The sequence below is a fragment of the Hypanus sabinus genome, unplaced genomic scaffold (genome assembly GCF_030144855.1).
Source record: "Hypanus sabinus isolate sHypSab1 unplaced genomic scaffold, sHypSab1.hap1 scaffold_61, whole genome shotgun sequence".
Taxonomy (NCBI): domain Eukaryota; kingdom Metazoa; phylum Chordata; class Chondrichthyes; order Myliobatiformes; family Dasyatidae; genus Hypanus; species Hypanus sabinus.
In genome coordinates, this window is record NW_026781466.1 from 798,376 (window position 1) to 815,225 (window position 16,850).

At 44.9% G+C, this 16,850-nt stretch overlaps 1 protein-coding gene across 7 annotated transcripts in view; it reads left to right on the forward strand.

Moving 5' to 3' along the window:
- Positions 1–3,272: 3,272 nt before the first annotated feature.
- LOC132389608 (zinc finger protein 226-like) overlaps positions 3,273–16,850 on the forward strand; it is a 30,806-nt gene continuing 17,228 nt past the window's right edge. For 3 of the 7 annotated variants that reach the window (XR_009510619.1, XM_059962101.1, XM_059962106.1), the window contains exons 1-2: positions 3,273–3,464; positions 4,855–5,005. The gene's annotated coding sequence lies outside the window, so the exon portion shown is untranslated. Of the gene's footprint in view, positions 3,528–3,731; positions 4,769–4,854; positions 5,006–16,850 lie in introns of those variants that run through there. The other 4 variants (XM_059962104.1, XM_059962103.1, XM_059962102.1 and 1 more) reach the window with 4 other exon arrangements.

The window sequence follows — 16,850 nt, forward strand, 5'->3', positions numbered from 1 at the left end:
TATTGAACAAAGGAGAGACTATCTAAAATATTTCGTAGTATAGACAAATGCTGTGATAGATGTAAAACTGAAGTAGCTACTTTGTCACATAATTTCCGGCATGTTCATCATTAAAATCGTTTTGGAAATCTTTATTTCCAACAAGTTCTGAAGCTCTGAAAATGAATTTACAACCTAATAGATTGACTGTTCTATTTGGTATAGTTCCACATCATATTCAGGGTATTTCATCTTCAGATCTAGTTGTAACTGCATTTGTTACACTATTGACAAGAAGGGCCATTTTATTAAAATACAAAGATACTTCTTCCCTTGCATTAATTGATTGGTTTTCTCAAGGAATCTTATGTCTTAGTTTGAAAAAAATTAGGAGAACTTTTGATCCTCGATTCGATTTTGAGAGAAGATGGGGTTCTTTGCCAAATATTATCATTTAATTTGAATTATGCTATGTGGTTTCCTTCCAATTTTATTTTTTTATAAATATGAAATGGCGGTTGATGATTGTGTTTTCTTTCTGACAGTTATTTAGTTTATAATATTTTCGCTTAGTAATTCATTTGTTAGTATTTTCTAGTTAGAATTAGAAGTGTTTAAAGTATGCCTGTAAAGCATGCCTGTAAAAAATATCGGCATGCGATGACGTCACATCCGGTTTCGCCGCGTCTTGTGTGAAAATACCGGTTTGAGATTAACGCGAGGGTGGGGGGCTCACCACGAGGCACACCTGAGCAGAAGTTGTTTTGCAAGCATTAGAAATCACACTGAGAGCAACGCTGTAAGTTAATAGATAATCGATATATTGAACTAAGATGTTAATGCCGATCCTGTTAAAAGTAACGACGGTCGATAATGTTTATGTTTTCGTTAGTTAAAGAGTTGCGGATAGTTTGCATTGAAGTGTATTTAAAGTACTCAATGGCGTAGGTAAACTCTGCCTGTATACTGCACCTTAATGTAATGTAGTTATAGTCACTTTTACAAGTACTTACAATTGAAATGTGATATTAAGAAAGGAACAAATACTGTATCAATCTTGTATTGTTTTATCAACAGTTTTCACCATATGTTAATGTGAAGAGTGAACAGTAAATGGTTAATCTTACTGCGATCTGGTTTTCATTGACTGTGGTTTATCTCGACGTTTAATTCGGCGTTATCTGTTACACCCGAACGAGAACGTTACAATGATACTATTTTTATATTTAGATGATGGCTAAACGTATTGCTCCGGGGGGGTTGATTTCTAATGGGTTTTTTCCCTTTTTTGTAGTTAGTGGGTTCCCCCCTAGTTAGATGGGGTTCTTTATTACCTTCTTTTTCGTAAAAATATTTTCCATTTTTATATTTAGCGATTAGTTTTTTTCTTCAGCTTTATTAATTTTATACATATTAATCCATTGGTCTTGTTTCATTCTATAGCTGTAGAAGATTATGTACTGGTAAAAAAGATTATAAAAATGAAAAATGAAAATGACAAAACAACAATGTAACAAAGCATTATAGCTGCAGAGGTCACGTCGAGTTACATTGTGAGGCCGAGTCCATTTCATCATTCTTCTGGATTATGACCACAGACAGGAAGCCGTCCTTGAGCCGGGTAGTTCGCGCTTTAAGGCTTTTGTATCGCTGCCCCGATGGAGGAGCGGGTTTGCAGCGAGGATGTCCAGGTTGTGAGGGTCTTTGAGTACATGGCCTGCTTTTCCGAGGCAGGGGAAGTGTAGGAAGAGTCCATGGAGTGGAGGCTTGTTTCCCCGATGTTCTCTGCTCTCCAAAGTTCTCTGCAGTTCCTTGCAGTCATGGGCAGAGCAGTAGCCATACGAAGGCGTGAAGTATCGATAAGAAGCTCAGAGACCTCGGCCTTCACCCTGCCTTGTGTAGCTGGATCCTGGACTTCCTGTCAGATCGCCGGCAGGTGGTAAGAGTGGGCTCCCTCACCTCGGTCTCGCTGACCCTCAGCACACATATCCCACAGGGGTGTCTCCTTGCACCCTCCTTTACTGTCTGTAATCCCATGACGTGTCGCCACCCACAGCTCCAATCTGCTAATTAAATTTACTGACGACACTACTCTGACTGGCCTAATCTCAAATAATAACGAGGCAGCCTACAGAGAAGAAGTCATCACCCCGACACAGTGGTGTCAAGAAAACAACCTCTCCCTCATTGTGACAAAAACAAAGGAGCTGGTTGTGGATTACAGGATGAATGGAGACAGGGACCAACTTCAACATTTCCCTGTCTGTTATTGAGACAAAATGCACATTTTAATATTGATCATGACACAGCGTATTTTATATAACGTTAATGATATGAAGCATATTTACAAATCGTTACTGACAGAGAACCGTATAATTTGTGTTCTGCGTGTTATATGAATGTACTTACCTGTGATGTTGCCACAAGTCAGTCTTTCTCTGTACCTGTACCTTCCCATACTTGTGCAGTTGGCAATAAATTCAACAGGACCTGAGAAATCTCAGTGAGATTTGATTAGTGATGATCATCTTGTCAGCTCGGTAGGTCGAATGTATGAGACAGTCCACTGTTAAATGCAAAACACTGAACAGTGTCGATGATCAGAGGGATCATGGACTCCAAGTTCATCGCTCCCTGAGAGAGACTGCACAGATTGATCGGGTGGTTAAGAAGGCAAATGGCATGGTTGTCTTTATTAGTTGAAGCATTGAGTTCAAAAGTCGGGAAGTTGTTTTTCGGCTGTTACGAGCCTGTTACTATATACTAATAAAGGTAATGGTTTTAACATCAAAACCAGACTCCAGTGTGAACTCTATTGCTGCTGGTTCGTTTCTAAAACGCTACAGTTCGTAACAAGGCTTTACAAAACAGGTTACACCACATCTGGAGTGTTTCATACAGTTCTGGTCGCCCCCATTCTCGGAAGGATGTCGGGGCTTTGGAGAGGGCGCAGAAGAGGTTTACCAGGACACTGCCTGGATTAGAGGGCATGAGCTATAACGAGAGGCTGGACAAACTTGTGTTGTTTTCTCCAGAGCGGAGCAGGCTGGGGTGAGACTGGATGGACGTTTATAAGATTACAAGAGGAATAGATAGAGTGGACAGACGATATATTTTTCCTGGGGGTTGAAATGTCTAATACATTTAAGGTGAGAGGAGATGTGAGCGGCAAGTTTGCTTCTTTTCACAGACTAATGAGCAGCTGGAATCTCTGCCTGGGGGAGGGGGGAGTTGTCGCCAATCCTGACACGTGATCCCGTTTGCCCCTCCCATATAACCGCAGATTGGCAGCACCTGCGCGTCTGTTTCCGAGGGCCCGACTCCCGATGATGTAACAATCTCTTCGCGCATGTTCACCGTTTCCGGGTGGACGGTGTTATCCTCTCCGCTCAGAGCTGAAGTGGGTCGGCTGTGTGTTCGCGAAAGACTTTCGTCTCTTGCGTCGGGATCACTGTCTGCGGGCCGAAGATATCACTTTCCCTTCGGTGAATGTTGAGACCGATCCCGAGCGGGGAGATCCGATGTTGGCCGTGAGCCCCGAACTGAGGGTCAGGAATTCATTTGTTTCCCAACTGTCTGGGCTCGTCAGAAATGTGTCGACTTCACTTAATCTGCATTGAACCAAACCAGGAGCCCAGGCTGTCTGTTTCCGCAGAATTGAAATGGAAGTCCCGCCGACAGGTCACGTGAGGCTGTGTGCCACAGATTCGCCCCGCCCTCCGCTTTGTGACGCCAGATCACGTGGTGTGATTTTGGCCAATGTGTTTCATTAACTTCCCCGAACCCGTCTCGCTTCCTGAGGCTCCTTGCATTTGTCCTGGAGGTTTTTGGCTGTTGTGTCTTCTCCCGGGCTGGGGTGGGTGAGAAAGGAGAACGTCCCAGGTTGTGGGGATCTTTGATTTCACTGCCTGCTTTACCCAGGGACTGGGAAGTCCAGGGGGAGAATGGTTTCAGCCTCAGCTTCACGCAGTAGAGCTGAGCCACACATTACTCCTGCAAGTTTATAGTCCAGCAACTGTGGTCGGTCAAGTACAGACAAGACAGGATCTGTAATACAAATTTCCTGAAATGGACCTGTTTTAACCTGGAAGTGGAGTGATAGTATAACAGTAAAGGAAGCACAACTTGACCTTGTAAATTATCCTGGAACCGATTTGACTGTTATTCCCGGAAATGTGTCCGGTGCAGTTGTTGCTAACAAGGCTTACAAGAATAATCTCAGGAATGATCGGATTTATGTTTGAGGAGCATTTGATGGTTCTGGACCTGTGCTCGATGGAGTTCAGAGGGACGGTGGGGGTGGTGGAGGGATGTATGGTTAATAAACCTACCGAATGCTGAAAAGCCTGGATACAGTGGACATGGAGAGGATGTTTCCATTAGACAGAAAGTCTGTGATCTGACAGCACAGTCTCAGAATAAACTTGCTTCCCTTTAAAACTGAGATGAGAAATTTTTTTTGGCCAAAAGATGTCTGATATTTGGAATTTGTGAATTTGTTTGAACCTGCCATTTGGGTATATTTGTGACAGATTAATATATTGATGATTGCTGAGTAGCTTCAGGGTTACAGGAGGAAGGCAGGAATATGGTGTTGGAATAAAAATCAACCCTGGTTGTGTGGTGGACAGACCAGATGGATCGAATCACCTAATTCTGTTCCTGTGTCGTATGTCTTACCATGACTGAATGATGGCTCCTTCTTATCCCATATCGTCTGTGTCATGTGAGGGACAATAAAAGATTGTTCACTGAGATCATTATATTTGCCTTCAATGGTTAAATTTCAGTGAGTTTTATTCCTAGTAACATTAAGCAGAAATGTTAGGTCCTCCTTTGTATTGTTAACGTGCTTCATTATCTTTCATGTTTAAGTCAGACCTGCAGTGAGAGATTTATTGGAAGAAAAACCACGACTGAAGACGAAGGAACAGCAACAAGTGAACCAGCCCGAGGATTGAGAGCACTGATTGGAGAGAAACCATCTGACTCAGAGATTCCATTGATTCAGTCCGGAGAAAGTTTGGTGAGTCTCATTTACTCAAACACTGGTCCTTTAGATGTTACATACCTGCACAAAGGAAGGTAGGAAATAGTTGGGAGTGAGACTGAATATGCCCAGAAGGACCAGTTATGCCTCTGTCAGACCCAGTTGTGAAGAAGCCCCCCCTTATATTACCTTTAAACTTTTTGCCCTTCATCCTTAACCCATGTCCTCTGTTTTTTTTCTCTCCCCTAGCCTCAGTGGATAAACCCTGCTTGCATTCACTCTATCTATACCCACCCTAATTTTATATACCTCTATCAAGTCTCCCCTCATTCTTCTACACTCCTAAGAATGAAATCCTTACCTATTCAACCTTTCTCTGTAACACAGTTTCTCAAGTCCTGGCAACATCCTTGTAAACCTTCTCTGCACACTTCCAACCTTATTAATATGCTTCCTGTAATTCGGTGACCAAAACTGCACACAATACTGCAAATTCAGCCTCACTAATACCTTATACGATCTCACCATAACATTCCAACTCTTATACTCAATACTTGAATTTATAAAGACCAAAGGATTCAACAGTGGCTAGATGGGAGATGCCAGAGAGTAGTGGTGGATAATTGTTTATCGGGATGGATGCCAGTGACTAGCGGGGTGCCTCTGGGATCTGTTTTGGGCCCAATGTTGTTTGTAATATACATAAATGATCTGGATGATGGGGTGGTAACTTGGATTAGTAAGTATGCCGATGATACTAAGGTAGGAGGTGTTGTGGATAATGAGGTGGGTTTTGAAAGCTTGCAGGGAGATTTATGCTGGTTAGAAGAATGGGCTGAACGTTGGCAGATGGAGTTTAATGCTGAGAAGTGTGAGGTTCTACATTTTGGCAGGAATAATCCAAATAGAACATACAGGGTAAACGGTAGGGCATTGAGGAATGCAGAGGAACAGAGACATCTAGGAATAACAGTGCATAGTTCCCTGAAGGTGGAGTCTCATGTAGATAGGGTGGTGAAGAAGGCTTTTGGAACGCTGGCCTTTATAAATCAAAGCATTGAGTACAGAAGTCGGGATGTAATGTTAAAATTGTACAAGGCATTGGTAAGGCCAAATTTAGAATATTGTGTGCAGTTCTGGTCACCGAATTATAGGAAAGATATCAATAAATTAGAGAGAGTGCAGAGACAATTTACTAGGATGTTACCTGGGTTTCAGCAGTTAAGTTACAGAGAAAGGTTGAACAAGTTAGGTCTCTATTCATTGGAGCGTAGAAGGTTGAGGGGGATTTGATCGAGGTATTTAAAAATTTGAGAGGGATAGATAGAGTTGACATGAATAGGCTGTTTCCATTGAGAGTAGGGGAGATTCAAACGAGAGGACATGATTTGAGAGTTAGGGGGCAGAAGTTTAAGGGAAACACGAGGGGGTATTTCTTTACTCAGACAGTGATAGCTGTGTGGAATGAGCTTCCTGTAGATGTAGTAGAGGCCAGTTCAGTTGTGTCATTTACGGTAAAATTGGATAGGTATATGGACAGGAAAGGAGTGGAGGGTTATGGGCTAAGTGCGGGTAGGTGGGACTAGTTGAGATTAAGAGTTCGGCATGGACTAGGAGGGCCGAGATGGCCTGTTTCCGTGCAGTGATTGTTATATGGTTATATGGTACTAAAAGCTCTCTTTACTGCCCTATCTACATGTGATGCCACTTCTGGGAATTTTGTATCAGTATTCCTAGATCCCTCTGTTCTAGTGCACTCCTCAGTGCCCTGCCATTTACCTTGGATGTTCTACCTCGGTTTGACCTTCTAAGGTGCGATACCTCACACTTGTCTGTATTAAACTCCATCTGCCATTTTTCCAGCTGGTCCAGATCTCTCTGCAAGCTTTGAAAACCTTCTTCACTGTGCATACACCTCCAATCTTTGTATCATCAACAAATTTGCTGACCCTATTTACCAAATTATTATCCAGATCATTGATATAGATGACAAATAACAATGGACTGATCCCTGTGGCACACCACTAGTCACAGGCCTCCACTCAGAGTAGCAATACTCCTCTACCACTCTCTGACTTCTCCCATTCTCAATTTCCAATCAAATTTACTACCTCACCATGTATACATAGTGACTGAATCTTCCTAACTAACCTCCCATGCGGGACTTTGTCAAACGCCTTACTGAAGTCCATGTAGACAACATCCACTGACTTGCCTTCATCCACTTTCATTGTAACCGCCTCGAAAGTCTCCAATATATTTGTTAAACATGACCTACCATGCACAAAGCCATGTTGACTCTCCCTAATATGTCCCTGTCTATCTAAGTAATTGTCAATCCTATCTCTTAGTACTCCTTCCAATAATTTACCCATGACCGACATCAAACTTACAAGCCTATAATTTCCCGGATTACTGTTGGAGCCTGCTTTAAACAAAGGAACAACATGAGCTATCCTCCAAATCTCTGGCACCTAATGCGTAGATAATGACATTTAAATATATCTGCCAGGGTCCCTGCAATTTCAACATTAGTCTCCCTCAGGGTCCGAGGGAATACCCTATCAGGTTCTGGAGATTTATCTAGTCGCCTCAAGGTAGCAAGCACCTCCTCCTCTTCTATCTGTATAGGTTCCATGACCTCAATACTTGTTTGCCTTATTTCCATTGACTCCAAGCCAGTTTTCTTAGTAAATTCAGACACAAAAAAAAACATTTAACATCTCCCCAATTTCTTTTGGTTCCATGCATAGTCGACCACTCTGATCTTCAAGAGGACCAATTTTATCCCTTAACTATCATTTTGCTATTAATATACCTGTGGAAGCTCTTACTATCCTTCACCTTGAATGCCAACGCCACCTCATGTCTTCTTTCAGTCCTCCTGATTTCTTCCTAAAGTATTTTTTTGTACTTTTTATACTCCTCAAGTACCTTATTTGCTCCCTGTTTCTTATACATGTCATACATCTCTCTCTTCTTTATCAGAGTTCCAATATCCATCGAGAACCAAGGTTCCTTATTCTTATTCACTTTGCCTTTAATCCTGAGACTTTGTTCCCAGGGTGTCCTCATGGGCCATCCGGTAATGATTTAAGCTGGTGACAACCCTGTTTTCCCCTGTGGGGTAGCCGTCATGTGGAATCGGGCTAATGGTCGGACCTTCAACCAAGTGAGTCCAGTCTCCGCTGTTAGTCTGGCCAGTTTACTCTTCAGAGTGCCATTGGCTCTCTCCACTCTGCCAGCGGCCCGTGGGTGATGTACACAGTGGAATTGTTGCTTGATAGCTAGTTTGTTACATACTCCTTCGTTTGCTTTCACCATAAAGTGTGGGCCATTGTTGAACTCAGCATCTCTGGCTTGTACCTGGGAATTATTTCCCTTAATAATACTTCACAACAGTCAGCAGAATTAATGGTAGTTGGAATAGCTTCAATCCATCTACTAAACACATCTATAATAACTAAGCAGTATCTATAGCAATGTCCTCCAGGCAATTCAATAAAATCAACTTGTAGACACGAGAAAGATCCACCTGTCAAAGAAGTCGTACCCGGTGTGCAGGGTACAGGTTACCAACCATTCCCTCCTTTCCCAGGTGTGTACAATTATGTATATAATCAACCAATATTGGTAAAAACTGTGTAGGAACCCAGACCTGTCCCACTGGGTGATCCAAAGACCTAGCTTAGGGTCTTTCTGGCACCCCATCTGGGACCACAGTTTTCACTCCTCCTCAGAGGCAGCCCCCTGAGAAGAACAAAACTCGAGGTAGCTGTAGAGCGGTGAGTAAGTTGTTTACAAAGGTGACATTACTCATGGGGAGACCAGAGGAAGTCAGGAATCCCCATGTTCCCAGAGAGCCCCGTAGTCATGTACAATCCCAAATGCATAACGGGAGTTTGTCTAAACGTTCCAACTTTAGTCTGTTGCTGGGATACAGGCACGAGTCAGAGCAAACAGCTCAGCCTTCTAGGCAGAGACAGCTGCTTCAAAGGAGGCCTGTTCAATTACTTCACTGTCCGTCACTATCGCATAGCCAGAATGTCGTTTTCCTGCTGGATCCACAAAAGAGCTTCCGTCCTCATAAAACGTTTCCTCAGGCTAGAGGGGGTATTGCAGAATGGATGGGAGAGTCTGTCCCTTCACAGTGATCCGGACGGGCTAGAAGGGGTAATACCGAATGGATGGGAGAGTCTGCCCTTCTTTCACAGTGATCCGGGCGGGCTAGAGGGGGTATTGCGGAATGGATGGGAGAGTCTGTCCATCTTTCACTGTGATCCGGACAGGCTAGAGTGGGTATTGCAGAATGGATGGGAGAGCCTGTCCTTCTTTCAAAGTGATCCGGACAGGCTAGAGATGGTATTGCAGAATGGATGGGAGAGTCTGTCCTTCTTTCACAGTGATCCGGACAGGCTAGAGGGGTATTGCAGAATGGATGGGAGAGTCTGTCCTTCTTTCATAGTGATCCAGACGGGCTAGAGGGGGTATTGCAGAATGGATGGGAGAGTCTGTCCTTCTTTCACAGTGATCCGGACGGGCTAGAGGGGTTATTGCAGAATGGATGGGAGAATCTGTCCTTCTTTCACAGTGATCCAGATGGGCTAGAGGGGGTATTGCAGAATGGATGGGAGAGTCTGTCCATCTTTCACTGTGATCCGGACAGGCTAGAGTGGGTATTGCAGAATGGATGGGAGAGCCTGTCCTTCTTTCAAAGTGATCCGGACAGGCTAGAGATGGTATTGCAGAATGGATGGGAGAGTCTGTCCTTCTTTCACAGTGATCCGGACAGGCTAGAGGGGTATTGCAGAATGGATGGGAGAGTCTGTCCTTCTTTCATAGTGATCCAGACGGGCTAGAGGGGGTATTGCAGAATGGATGGGAGAGTCTGTCCTTCTTTCACAGTGATCCGGACGGGCTAGAGGGGGTATTGCAGAATGGATGGGAGAATCTGTCCTTCTTTCACAGTGATCCAGATGGGCTAGAGGGGGTATTGCAGAATGGATGGGAGAGTCTGTCCTTCTTTCACTGTGATCAGGACGGGCCAGAGGGGGTATTGCAGAATGGATGGGAGAGTCTGTCCTTCTTTCACTGTGGTCCGGACGGGCCAGAGGGGGAATTGCAGAATGGATGGGAGAGTCTGTCCTTCTTTCACTGTGATCCGGACGGGCTACAGGGGGAATTGCAGAATGGATGGGAGAGTCTGTCCTTCTTTCACTGTGATCCAGATGGGCTTGAGGGGGTATTGCAGAATGGATGGGAGAGTCTGTCCTTCTTTCAAAGTGATCCGGATGGGCTAGAGGGGGTATTGCGGAATGGATGGGAGAGTCTGTCCTGCTTTTACAGTGATCCGGATGGGCTAGAGGGGGTATTGCGGAATGGATGGGAGAGTCTGTCCTTCTTTCACAGTGATCCGGACGGGCTAGAGGGGGTATTGCAGAATGGATGGGAGAGTCTGTCCTTCTTTCACAGTGATCCGGATGGGCTAGAGGGGGTATTGCAGAATGGATGTGAGAGTCTGTCTTTCTTTCACAGTGATCCGGACAGGCTAGAGGGGTATTGCAGAATGGATGGGAGAGTCTGTCCTTCTGTTACTGTGATCCGGACGAGCTAGAGGGGGTATTTCAGAATGGATGGGAGAGTCTGTCCTTCTTTCACAGTGATCCGGATGGGCTAGAAGGGGTATTGCCGAATGGATGGGATAGTCTGTCCTTCTTTCACTGTGATCTGGACGGGCTAGAGGGGGTATTGCGGAATGGATGGGAGAGTCTGTCCTTCTTTCACTGTGATCCGGACGGGCTACAGGGGGAATTGCAGAATGGATGGGAGAGTCTGTCCTTCTTTCACTGTGATCCAGATGGGCTTGAGGGGGTATTGCAGAATGGATGGGAGAGTCTGTCCTTCTTTCAAAGTGATCCGGATGGGCTAGAGGGGGTATTGCGGAATGGATGGGAGAGTCTGTCCTGCTTTTACAGTGATCCGGATGAGCTAGAGGGGGTATTGCGGAATGGATGGGAGAGTCTGTCCTTCTTTCACAGTGATCCGGACGGGCTAGAGGGGGTATTGCAGAATGGATGGGAGAGTCTGTCCTTCTTTCACAGTGATCCGGATGGGCTAGAGGGGGTATTGCAGAATGGATGTGAGAGTCTGTCTTTCTTTCACAGTGATCCAGACAGGCTAGAGGGGTATTGCAGAATGGATGGGAGAGTCTGTCCTTCTGTTACTGTGATCCGGACGAGCTAGAGGGGGTATTTCAGAATGGATGGGAGAGTCTGTCCTTCTTTCACAGTGATCCGGATGGGCTAGAAGGGGTATTGCCGAATGGATGGGATAGTCTGTCCTTCTTTCACTGTGATCTGGACGGGCTAGAGGGGGTATTGCGGAATGGATGGGAGAGTCTGTCCTTCTTTCACAGTGATCCGGACGGGCTAGAGGGGCATTGCAGAATGGATGGGAGAGTCTGTCCTTCTTTCACTGTGATCCGGACGGGCTAGAGGGGGTATTGCAGAATGGATGGGATAGTCTGTCCTTCTTTCATAGTGATCCGGATGGGCTAGAGGGGGTATTGCGGAATGGATGTGAGAGTCTGTCCTTCTTTCACAGTGATCCGGACAGGCTAGATGGGTATTGCAGAATGGATGGGAGAGTCTGTCCTTCTCTTACTGTGATCCGGACGGGCTAGAGGGGGTATTTCAGAATGGATGGGAGAGTCTGTCCTTCTTTCACAGTGATCCGGATGGGCTAGAGGGGGTATTGCAGAATGGATGGGATAGTCTGTCCTTCGTTCACTGTGATCCGGATGGGCTAGAGGGGGTATTGCAGAATGGATGGGAGAGTCTGTCCTTCTTTCACAGTGATCCGGATGAGCTAGAGGGGGCATTGCGGAATGGATGGGAGAGTCTGTCCTTCTTTCACAGTGATCCGGATGGGCTAGAGGGGGCATTGCAGAATGGATAGGATAGTCTGTCCTTCGTTCACTGTGATCCGGATGGGCTAGAGGGGGTATTGCAGAATGGATGGGAGAGTCTGTCCTCCTTTCACAGTGATCCGGATGAGCTAGAGGGGGCATTGCGGAGTGGATGGGAGTCTGTCCTTCTTTCACTGTGATCTGGACAGGAGGTCTGACTTCATGGACTGAAATTGCCCAGAGATGGGGTACAACATCTTGGGTTCGGTCACTATTGAAAGAATGTCTTACCAGATGTCCCGTCTTCACCTCAGATTTCTTCCAGTATCGGAGCTGCCCCTTGACCAAGTCTTGCCAGTCTCCCTCGGTGCTGGATGCCTGTTTCATCAAGGTGTGGGCAAGGAGCCCTCGGCTCTTTGGCTTGAACCCAGGGCAAACCCTGACAGTCGTATTGGGAACCACCAGTCCTGTCTGTCGCCAAATGAAATTTGGAACTTTGGCCAGAAATGCAGTGCCGTCTCTTCCTTTAACCTCTCCAATCACCGTGACTGGGAATTTCTGTTCCTCGAGGGGTGCATAATATTAGCTGTCCTCAGTGTGCACCCGGTAGGGTCATAACACAGAGTCACATGAGAGCTGGCCGCTGGCAGAAGGGGTTCAAATGTACTGGAGTCCAGATAAAGTGCCCACAATTGGGTGGTCAGAAACTGAGGAAGCTGTCAGTTGTTCACAGTTCTGGCATGATATCCTTGTCCGTGCATGGAATCTCGACTTCCAACAGACAGAGCAAGTCTCTCCCTACGAGATTACACCCCCGTCTGGTGGTGACAGTAAATGAAACCTCACACTGGTTCCCCTGGAATTCCACCTGCAGTGGCTGGATACGTGAATACGTACGTTCCGTGCCTCTGAACCCAGACAGAGTGATTGTAGCGTCTGATAGCATGAATCCCTTTTCCGATACTATTTCCTGATCGAGAGTGGTTGTGCTTGCCCTCATATCAATCATAAACGGAACTGTATTTCCAGCAACTTGAAATATTACAGTGGGCTCTTCCTGAGGGTTTGCACTCACGGTTGGAAGCATCTTCTTGTCAGTTTCTGAATGTTTTGTTGTCCCCACCTGTCCCTTGTTAGGTTTTTGCTCCCATTTCTGTTCCTCAGATATAGCCTGCTCGCGTCCTTCTTCCCACTGAGCTTATTCACCTTTAATATTAGTTCCCTTCGGGGTTGATCGGGATTCGAAAGTTGGGTCCTAATGATATGTCAAAGCTCATCGCATTTGATTTCGGTCATTGTCAGGCCAATCCATATTATTTGTTTTAATCATGTTGGCTAACTTAGTTGGTAAGCATTGGAGCAGTAGGGCATTGAACTGGGCGGACAGATTTGCTTGGTCTCCTGCGAAGGTGCCGTAGCAGGCCACAAATCGCTCTCAGTAGTCTGGTCCAGATTCCCCAGCCTTATGTTTGCATTTAGGTACTTTGGTGATGTTGACAGATTGCTGGAGATCTGGTCTGTCTGTTCATTCTCGTTATGGTTTCCCACCTGAACTCCTGATAGGTTTGGTATTTCAATTCTGCCTTCCATTTCTGCCCTTCATCAGCTGAGAGTATCATGCAGCAGAGACCGAATAAATCTTGCGGAGTTGCATTAAACGTTTGTGTAGTACTGTGGACACACTGAGCAAACTGTGCTTGTTTTTCTTTTCTATCTGGGGCCAGATTCATGATCATTATCATTTCTTGAGGCTTGCAGGGAGCATACACAGGATTCACTGAGGGCTGTCCCTCCTCCTAACCCTAGGGGGAGCGTTTGCTACTGCTGTTCAGGGGGATTTAAACTAATGTGGCAGGGGGATAGGAACAAGTGCAGAGAGACAGAGGCGTGCAACATGAGAGTAGAACCAAAAAGTAGTAAGGTGAAAAGTAAAAGTGGCAGGCAGTCAAATCCAGGGCAAAAATCAAAAAGGATATGGTTGGAATCACAGAGACATGGCTCCAGGGTGACCAAGGATAGGAGCTCAACATCCAGGGATATTCAGTATTTAGGAGGGATAGACAGGAAAGAGAAGGAGGTGGGATAGCGTTGCTGGTTAGTGAAGAGATTAACGCAATAGAAAGGAAGGACATTAGCCTGGAGGATGTGGAATTGATATGAGTAGAGCTGCATAACACCAAGGGGCATAAAATGCTGGTGGGATTTGTGTACAGGCCACCTAACAGTAGTAGTGAAGTTGGGGATGGCATTAAACAGGAAATTAGAAATGCGTGCAAAAAAGGAACAGCAGTTATAATGGGTGACTTCACTCTACATATAGATTGGGTGAACCAAATTGGTAAGGGTGCTGAGGAAGAGGATTTCTTAGAATGTGTGCGGGATGGTTTTCTGAACCAACATGTCGAGGAACCAACTAGAAAGCAGGCCATTCTAGACTGGGTATTGAGGAAGGGTTAATTAGCAATCTTGTCATACGAGGCCCCTTGGTTAAGAGTGACCATAATATGGTGGAATTCTTCAGTAAGATGGAGAGTGACATAGTTAATTCAGAACCAAATGTTCTGAACTTATAGAAGGGCAATTTTGAAGAAATGAGACGTGAATTAGCTAAGATTGATATTTCAATGATATTTAAAGGGTTGACAGTGGATAGAAACATAGAAAATAGGTGCAGGAGTAGGCCCTTCAGACCTTCGAGCCTGCACCGCCATTCAGTATGATCATGGCTGATCATCCAACTCAGAACCCTGTGACTGATTTCTGTCCATACCCCCAATTGCTTTAGCCACAAGGGCCATATCTAACTCCCTCTTAAATATAGCCAATGAACTGGCCTCAACTGTTTCCTGTGGCAGAGAATTCCACAGATTCTCCACAGTCTGTATGAAGAAGTTTTTCCTCATCTCGGTCCTAAAAGTCTTCCCCTTTATCCTTAAACTGTGACCCCTCATTCTGGACTTCTCCAACATCGGAAACAATCTTCCTGCATCTAGCCTGTCCAATCCCTTTAGTATTTTATATGTTTCAATAAGATCCTCCATCAATCTTCTGAATTCCAGTGAGTATAAGCCTAGTCGATCCAGTCTTTCTTCATATGAAAGTCCTGCCATCCCAGGAATCAATCTGGTGAACCTTCTCTGTACTCCCTCTATGGCAAGAATGTCTTTCCTCAGATTAGGGGACCAAAACTGCACACAATACTCTAGGTGCGGTCTCACCAAGGCCTTGTACAACTGTAGTAGCACCTCCCTGCTCCTGTACTCAAATCCTTTTGCTATGAATGCCAGCATACCTTTCAACTTTTTCACCACCTGCTGTAACTGCATGCCTCCCTTCAATGACTGGTGTACAATAACACCCAGGTCTCATTGCACCTCCCCTTTTCCTAATCAGCCACCGTTCAGATAATAATCTGTTTTCCCGTTCTTGCAACCAAAATGGATAACCTCATATTTATCCACATTAAATTGCATCAGCCATGAATTTGCCCACACACCTAACCTATCCAAGTCACCCTGCATCCTCTTAGCATCCTCACAGCTGACACCACCGCCCAGCCTCGTGTCATCCGCAAACTTGGAGAGGCTGCATTTAATTCACTCATCTAAATCATTCATATATATTGTAAAGAACTGGGGTCCCAGCACTGAGCCTTGCGGTACCCCACTAGTCACTGCCTGCCATTCTGAAAAGGTCCCGTTTACTCCCACTCTTTGCTTCCTGTCTGCCAACCAATTCTCTATCCACATCAATACCATACCCCCAATAACGTGTGCTTTAAGTTTACACACTAATCTCCTGTGTGGGACCTTGTCAAAATCCTTTTGAAAATCTAAATATACCACAGCTACTGGCTCTCCCCTATCCACTACTAGTTACATCCTCAAAAAATTCTATAAGATTCGTCACACATTACTTTCCTATCACAACTCCATGCTGACTTTGTCCGATGATTTCACCTCTTTCCAAATGTGTTGTTATCACATCTTTGATAACCGACTCTAGCATTCTCCCCACCACCGACATCAGACTAACCAGTCTGTAATTCGCTGGTTTTTCTCTCCCTCCTTTTTTAAAAAGTGGGGTAACATTAGCCACCCTCCAATCCTCAGGAACTAATCCAGAATCTAAGGAGTTTTGAAAAATTATCACTAATGCATCCACTATTTCTTGGGCTACTCTGGGATGCAGAGCATCTGGCCCTGGGGATTTATCTGCCTTTAATCACTTCAATTTACTTAACACTACTTCCCTTCTAACATGTATTTCCCTCAGTTCCTCCATCTCACTAGACCCTTGGTCCCTTACTATTTCCAGAGCGTTATTTATGTCCTCCTTAGTGAAGACAGAACCAAAGTAGTTATTCAATTGGTCTGCCATGTCTTTGTTCCCTATGATCAATTCACCTGTTTCTGACTGTAAAGGTCCTTACATTTGTCTTGACCAATCTTTTTTCTTTTCACATATCTGTAAAAGCTTTTACAGTTTTTATGTTCCCTGCCAGCTTTCTCTCATAATCTTTTTTCCCTTTCCTAATTAAGCCCTTTGTCCTCCTCTGCTGGTCTCTGAATTTCTCCCAGTCCTCAGGTATGCCGCTTTTTCTGGCTAATTTATATGTTTCTTCTTTGGACTTGATACTATCCCTAATTTCCCTTGTCAGCCACGGGTGCACTACCTTCCCTGGTTTATTCTTTTGCCAAACTGGGATGAACAATTGTTGTAGTTCATCCATGCAATCTTTAAATGCTTGCCATTGCATATCTACTGTCAACCCTTTGTATCATTTGCCAGTCTATCTTAGCTAATTCACGTCTCGTACCTTCAAAGCTACCCTTCTTTAAGTTTAGAGCCTTTGCTTCTAAATTAACTATGTCACTCTCCATCTTAATGAAGAATTCCACCATATTATGGTCACTCTTACCCAAGGGGCCTCGCACAACAAGATTGCTAACTAACCCTTCCTCATTGCTCAAA